Genomic DNA, 8,513 nt, shown 5'->3' with positions numbered 1-8,513 from the left:
TGTACGCGCAAGAGAACCCGTGTGAATGAGCCCTTAATTTTCTTATTGCTTCCTACATGTTTTGATTATTTTTACATTTTTTTAGAATTCTCTGTTGCAACTGTATTTTTATTTTTTATTTTTTCCACAATACTTTTTTGGAGGGGGGGGGGTGGCATTGAATGGTGTTAGTAAGACAGTGAATGGTGTCAGTAGTTTTTCATTTTTACAATTTAGTTTTGAATTATTTGATACAGTTTTTTTTATCAGCCCTGTCGGGGGGGCTTTGGTGAAACATAGACCCCAGAAGCCACACTTTTGATACAGAGAGAGGAAACATTCCCCAGTCCCTTTCTCTGTAGCCTCAGAGGCACTGGAGATAAATGAGTAGGAGACAGAGGTTCCAGTTCAATCACAAACTGAAGCATAGTAAACACAATTTACTACGCTTCAGCTATGAATGGACACAGCAGTGATCGATATCGATCAATCACTGTGTTCATTTAGAAAAAGAAGGGGCTGGTAAATTACATATTACCTTCCCTGAGGGGAGGGAAGTCGACTGCTGCGGGAAGGGGGGGGGCAAGGGGGGTCAGGGAAGCACACAGAGGGATCCGGAGATCAGTGGGAATCTGACAGTCGGGGGTGATCTGTGCAGCAGTGGGCAATTAAAAGAACTGATCTCCCTGCATGTCTCTCCACGAAGCCAATGAAAGCTGTAGAAGGAAGAGGAGAAGTGGCTTTCAGTTGTTGCACAGAGAGTCATACAGTGAGACTGGTTATTATATTTACCTACCTTCCAGTCCGCTGTACTGATCACCCCTGACTTTCAGATTCCCCCTGCTGCGGGTGTTTTTCTGTGTGTTTGGGCACAGCTCACTGCTGAGGGGGTGCGTAAAATGCAGCAGTGTTGCAGTTTTCTGCACTGCTGGTAATAGCTGCGGGGAAGTATGAACAAGGCACATAGAAAAGCATTGTTATCCGTGTGCCCTTGCAGAGAGCTGTGTTTTTCTTGTGCAGAAAAATGCAGCTCTGTGTGTGTATGTATGTATGTATGTATGTATGTATGTATGTATGTATGTGGTTGAGGGGCTCCAGGGTACTTGTTTGATGCAGAGGAAAGTGGCTTTTCACTTTCTTCATTTGTTTGTAAAGTCCATTTTGGGATCTGGAGCCTGGAGATTTCAAAGTGATTTGGGAGGGATGAAATCTCCAATCCTGGGACTAGGTTTTGGGAATGGCCAGGAGACTGATTGGTCAGGTGTGTGTGTCTCTCTTCTAGAGTCAGGACCAGGGTTCTGGGCTGCAGTCTTTAGAGGAGTCCATGTGGGTGCAAGGTGGCACAGAGAAGTCTGAGAGCAGACAGGGCCCAAGCCTGTGGGCTGGAGAAGCAGGAGTGCTGAGAAAGGGCGCTAAACCAGGTACAGTGTGTTGTATGTGAATGGTTAAGAGGACCGAGGCATGACGCCTGAGCAGAGTTGCTTCTAAAGAGAAATAATGTGACTCCTCTTATGTAACAATAACTAATATACAGTATATCCCACCATTGTGTCTTGAATACAAAAATGTTCCACATGTACAAATTCACCAGTCCAATCCTGACTTTCTGATGCAGTGGAATTTCTTCTCTTTAGCAACACAACCGATTTAGGGGTATTTTTGTTTTTCCAGTAACACCGGCGCTGACTCACTAGACTTCCCTCTAGTGACACCACCAATGCAGTGGCATTATTTCTTTACAGTGACACCACCAGTACAGGGGCATTCTTTTCCTTACAGTGACACCACAGACGTAGGGACATTTTTTCCTTCTAGTGATACCACTGATGCAGGAACATTTTTCTTTCCAATGACAACACCGACACTGAGACATTTAATTCCTGTTGTACCACAGAGTCAAAGGCATTTTTTATTTTTAGTGACACCACCAATGCAGAGCCATTTTGTCCTCACACCAATGCTGGGGCATTTCCTCCACCACTGTTCACTTACACTGTGGGACAGAAGAACAGTGATCAAACTCTTCCATTTGCTGAGGAGTGCCATCACTATTGGCACTATTTCTGTGCATGCTTCAACCATTACATATGTAATCTGTCTCCTTCTCCGCCTGGGAGTGGGGGTTGCAATTTGGCATCTTTGCCCTGTGCACTGAATGACTTTGTTCTAGCACTGTGCGGAATGTTTACAGGCTTGTTCCTTGTCTGATAAAAATAGCACTTTAATTGTTATAAGTCTACACTGTACAGTACTTGCTCTGCCAGGTACCAAAATAGTAAACTGGTGTAGCACCCTCCTAGTTTAGGTTTAGGATGCTAGGTAAATTTAGTTTGGCTCCTCTGTAGCCAGTGAAGCACTTGTTGATTGCTTTAACCTGCTCAGTGTCTCACAGGCTGCTGGTCTGATTTTTTTCCCCCTGCATTCTAGATGAATCTGAAATTACAGTGAGAGGAAAGACAGAAGGGTAGTTTGAACATTCATGGGGATCCAGCTAATCCCTGGGGAGGTGTGCCCAGTAGGTGGTTGGAGAGCCCATAAATATTCTGAGGCCTAGAGCAGGAGTTGAGTTGGTCCTGGGTCCAGTCTTGCAGGAGGAGCCCTCTGCTCCTTCACATATCTGGCCCAGGGGGTTCAGGGTTACTCACTTGGTCCTCCTCCTATGCTGTGAGTGTGTCATTGTCTGGTACCAGGTCCTCTAGCTGGGCTGCTCCTTCCCTAGTCCTCTCTCAGGGGGCTGGTGAAGGTTCAAGTTTTCCTCTTTCCTAGGTCCCTGCCGGGAGATGAGCCCCTTCCCATCTGGGCCCCCTCCCAGACTCCTGCTCTCCAGCCTTCACATCCTCTTCCACCCAACGACTCCTGCTGCTGAGCAGGCTCTGTCACTTTCATGCATTGTCCTGGCCCCTTGCCAAGCCTCCTGTTGGGGATTGGCCATTATCCCTAAAAGGTACAGATCAGCCACTCCTAACATCCACCCACTGCGTCCAGAACTTTCCAAAGTCCCAGTGCAGGGGGAAGTCTCAGGGAACTGATCTGCAGAGCCTCTCAGCTCTGACCTGCATTTGAAGCTCTGACTCATCCTCTGACTAACAATTAGGATTCTAGCTCCCCCTAGCTTACTAGGAGGGTGCTACACATGGATGACTGGAATTTACAAGAAGAGGAGATCTAACAGAGCCCAGAGTACAGCCCAAAAATGTGGCTGGAGTAAGGCATGTGACCTGTAATAGTGCTGGTAACTCGTAAAGTAATTAGTCAAATTTATCATCACTTTGACACTGGAGACTTATAGGAGTCTGCACATAGGATATCAGCCAGATTGCAAGATAAAGAGGATAGGAGATGATCTGTTGACAGCAATACAGATTTACAGTACGTCAATTAAGTTTAAGTCCAGAAACGTTTCCAAAGGTATCAATTAACTATAAAAAGTGAGTTGTGCAAGCGTTGACATCTTCTTTTTTTATTAAACTGCATATTTTTCAGTACTACCTGTTTTTTCTAAAAAGAGCAAAGCTTTTATCATCCAGTTTCCTTTATTTACAATTCTTATTTGGCACAGAATATGAAGGGATACATTTTAAAGGACACTGGAGATTCTGGCTCAAGGAATCCCTTATGATTGCAAAATAAAGGTTTCTTTGGTCACATTTAATAAATACCAGTGCAGGCTATGTTAAGGTCATACTGCTACTCTATAAATGCCTCCCTGTATGATGGTGACACAGTGTTACTTAACCACTTGCCTACCAGCCACGCGGTCATGCAACACTGTACCCATATGAAATTTTTATAATTTTTTTTCACACAAATAGAACTTTCTTTTGGTGGTATTTATTTGCCGCTGGGTGGTTTTTTTTTTTTGCACTATAAACAAAAAAAGCAAAAAATTTGAAAAAAAAAATGTTTTTCTTTGTTTCTATTATACAATTTTGCAAACAGGTAATTTTTCTCCTTCCCTGATGTGCATTGATGAGGCTGCACTGATGGGCACTGATAGGCTGCACTGATGAGGTGGCACGGATAGGCAGCACTGATGGGCACGGATAGGCGGCACTGAGCTGGCACTGATGAGGTGGCACTTATAGGCAACAATGATGGGCACTGATAGGCAGCACTGATGGACACTGATGGGTAAAAGGATGCTGTGATTGGCCTTTTACCACATCACATGATCAGCTGTGTCCATTGCGGAGATCGCTGGGTGCGCTGCTCCCGGGGGCGCGGGTGGGTGCATTCTGAGAGGATGTCATATGACACCCTCCCAGAACTGGACAACCGCGCTGTAGCCATCATTCGGCTATAGCCCAGTTGTCAAGTGGTTATTAAAGCAGTTTTAAACCCAAATTCAAAATATAATATATTGCAGCTTACCACTCATTAGATGTGGTGGCTTCATTTGTTTTCTTTTTTTATGCTCTTTCCCTCTGTTTTTGCCGGGTGATCTGGTCAGTAACACACCTCTTATATTAGAGTGCCCGTACTCTGGATGAATGAGCACAGGAGGCACAGCAGACAACAGCATTGTCAGTCTGGGGGGAGGAGGAAGCGTTAAATGTACTAGCAGATTTTAATACACTAATAGATTGAAGCCAAACTCCAGCTCACACATTATAATTAGTTACAGCAAACTGTTTTTAGCTATTAGGATAAAGGTTTTAAATGAAAAAAATAAAATCTAATCATTGTAAGCACTCCTGACAGAGTTCAATTGTTTGTCTCATCCCTGTAACGGGAAAAGAGCTTGCTCTTTGAAAAACAACAAGCTTACTGGCTGGATCACCATGTGAACATAAAGGAGGAAGGAAAATAATACGGCCATTACATCTGTGAATTGTTAAGCTGCAAAATAATAACTGTTTGTTTTATACTTCTTAAAATAAGAAATATCACCAAAATAAAAATCCCCCAAGGGTCCCTGTACAAACAGCATTTTTCCTCTTAAAATCTGAGCAGTGGAAGTTAATTAAAATAAAGCATTCTCTTCTGTCATTACTGGCTGTAGCCCCACCCTTCTGAAGTAATGGCATTAAAGAACAGGAACCACAATGATAATCAACACTTCAATAACTCCTTTAGGACTAGTTCTTCAGCCGGCTAGCGTTGGAGCCCAGTCTTTACAGTTTTTCACATGAGTTCAGCCTTAGTAAAGTCTGTATGCAGTAAATAATGCTGCTAGTTAGATGGCCAGTCCCTATGTGCTTAGTATTTGCTAACAGCAATGGGTTTATGGCAGCAGTGTATTCTCCCAGTCATATAGCAACAGGGGTCCCACTGGTCAGATGTCCGCTTACTTTTGGATCTGCCTAGAGTGACTCCAGGCCACAGCACATGGTCGCAGGCTTGTGGCAGGTTGATGTGCACCCAGAAGCAGCAATATGCACACCTCAGACTCCACACCATAAAGAGGAAATCCCTTGGTATTCAGTCTGGGAAAATGCAGTTCTTTTTCTCTCTCTATGTATATGTCTGGCTCGCATTGGTAATGATAGTCCAATAGTCCATTAACTGTTATAGTAAAGTTTCTGTCTCAAACTTCTTCTCCCATGATTCAATGCTGCCAACCATCAAGTCTGTTTGCTTGTCAGCTTCCCCTGGTGGATGGAGGAAAGGTAGTGTTAACTCATTCAGCTGAAGTCTATTGGAAGCATAGAGAGCACTGCAGTTGGTTACACTGGCAAATGTTAGAACTTAATCCACTGAACAAGCAGAAGGTAAATGTACTTTAAATTATGCCAAACAATCTGCCTGGCAAGTAATCACACTCGCAATTCACTTCTTATTGACTATGCATGACTGAAGTCCTTATAGTTCTGCTGTATTCAGTAATTGCAGATTTTTCAGCTGCCTCAGCAAATACTCATAAACTTGCTGGCTACCAGTTTGGTTTGTCCTGCTCTAGAAACACTTAACTGAAAGCCACTGAAGGGTGAGTAACCCAACAATGCCAGTTAGATTGCTTGCTACATTTTGCTATTAGTAAAACATTTTTCCTCTACTAAAACTGTGTGGGAGGAGTTTTAGCCTTGCTACGGAAGGTTTGAAGCAATGCTTAAAGCAGTTTTCCACCCAAAAGTGAAAGCTTCACTTATCTGCCTCCTCCTCACCTCTGCTGCCACATTTGGCACCTTTTTTTTTGGGGGGGGGGGAGTGGGTACCTAGTTTTGACAGGTAACCACTCCCACTTCTGCCTCACTTCTGAGACAGAGGCTTGCCCCCCCCCTTCCCCACGCAGCCATCTAGGACACTTCACAGGTCCCAGAGGACTGTGGCCCATTCACAAAGTGCAGCATGATTCACGCATGTGCAGTAGGAAACTGGCTGTGAAGCCACAAGGCCTCACTGCCAGTTTCCCTTAGTCAAGATGGCAGTGCTGGCCCCCGACAGCCTATTGAAGAATTGGCTCAGGCTGAGGACAGCACTGGATCCCGGAGAGGTAAGTGCCATAATATTAAAAGTCAACAGCTACAGTATTTGTAGCTGCTGACTTTTATTAAATTCTTGGGAGGGGGGGGCGGAATGCCTCTTTAATCAATTTAATAGGAGATCTACAACTCAGTGCCAAAGACATGGTTACACAGCAGTGGTCAAGGCAAGAATCATTTGACTAGACCCTCTACAGTGGTTCTAAACACTGTCTGCACACATTGTGTGGGAACACCTGCCAGATTTGTACTCTACAATCCAATGGCTGTAGCCACAACTGTTTGCATGTAACTGCTCATCTGAGTGAATAGAACTTCTAACCAGCCCTGGAGGCAACCAGTGTGCATCTAGGGTCTGCATCCAGGGTTGGTCTTTTTGTAGCGTTTTGGCCACACCCAAGCTGGCTGCAGCTAATTGACTGATTTGTATTTGTTCATAGCCCATGCACTCATATGAATGTAGCTTTAACACTTTTCATCCTCTATATGGCTGGAGCTGGGTTGGCCTGGTTAAGCACTGAATATCAGTAGAGCTAGGAACATAGCTGAAAGTAATTCTTGTCAAAAGCATGTCAGTAACAAATGAATACCACCTGCTTTGGTAAGCATTTACAAAGCAGCTTAATAATAATAATAATAATGCATAGCTTTCAACTGTCCCTCATTTGCAGGGACTGTCCCTCTTTTGAGACCAAATTCCTCTGTACCTCGTGCAGCCACAGTTTTCCCTCTTCTTGGTCTGATGTATAGATCTCTATATAACATGTACTGTTTTACTACCAACAGTGTTATTCTGTACTAAATGTTTTATCCAGTCTCTCTATTATTGCATTTGTTATTTTGAAAGCCAATATAAAGGAAAAATAGAGGTCACAAAAGCACTTGTTTATCTAATCATTTATTGCATATTAGATCTTTGTGGTCCATGCAACTAAAACTATGGCAGGGACATGTACTTTACCTGCACACCTGGGTTTATTTACTAAAGCTGGAGACTGCAAAATCAGGCTCACTTCTGCATAGAATCAGCTTCAAGGTTTTCTTGCCAAAATGTAATTGAACAAGCTGAGGTTAGAACTGATTGATTTCTAAGCAGAAGTGAGCTAGATTTTTCATTCTCCAGTTTTGGTAAATAAACCCCACTGTGTGCTAAAAGATGTCCCTCTTTATCACTACAGAAAGTCGGGAGGTATCTGAATTGGACATGCAGCTTTCAGCTAACATCTTAAAGGAGAAGTACAGCCAAAGCTCTTTTGGCTGCACTTCTGCTATGGATCACAGGAATGCAGTTCGTTCTGCACTCTTGTAACCCATTTTCAGCTGACAGTGGGCTGAAGCTTGCTGTTGGCTGATGTCCCTCAGTCGGTCCAGGCTGGGGAAAAAATCCTGACTTTAAAGTTGGGATCCACCTCAGAGTCAAGAGCGGCAGCTGGCTCAGCCTCTCAGTGAGCCGCTAAGAGCCTGAGCCAGCTGCTCCATCATCTTCCGCAGTGAGCGCTGGGGCAGAGCAGACAGCAATGACTGACAGTCACCACTCTCTGCCCACAGCGGCATTGAGAACTCAGTGATCAGGAGTCATGTGATCACTGAGTTCTCACACTTATACTTACCTAGGTAGATGCAGCATCTGTCTGATGCTGCATCTGCCCCCTGCTGGCTCTAATTGGGGAAAAAAAGCCAAACTTCTCTTTTAAAGCTCGCCCGTATGACACTATTGTATTGTATGTACTAGAATATAGTATAATATATACAGTGGGGATCGAAAGTTTGGGCACCCCAGCTAAAAATTTGTATTAATGTGCATAAAGAAGCCAAGGAAAGATGGAAAAATCTCTAAAAGGCATCAAATTACAGATTAGACATTCTTATAATATGTCAACAAAAGTTAGATTTTATTTCCATCATTTACACTTTCACAAAATAACAGAAAACAAAAAAATGGCATCTGCAAACGTTTGGGCACCCTGCAGAATTTATAGCATGCACTGCCCCCTTTGCAAAGCTGAGACCTGCCAGTGTCATGGATTGTTCTCAATCATCGTCTGGGAAGACCAGGTGATGTCAATCTCAAAGGTTTTAAATGCCCAGACTCATCTGACCTTGCCCCAACAA

This window comes from Staurois parvus, unplaced genomic scaffold (assembly GCF_062004578.1).
Source record: "Staurois parvus isolate SC_StPar_1 unplaced genomic scaffold, SC_StPar_1.0 ptg000205l, whole genome shotgun sequence".
NCBI lineage: Eukaryota > Metazoa > Chordata > Amphibia > Anura > Ranidae > Staurois > Staurois parvus.
The sequence above is the reverse complement of the archived record's forward strand: the minus strand, read 5'-3'. Positions refer to the sequence as shown.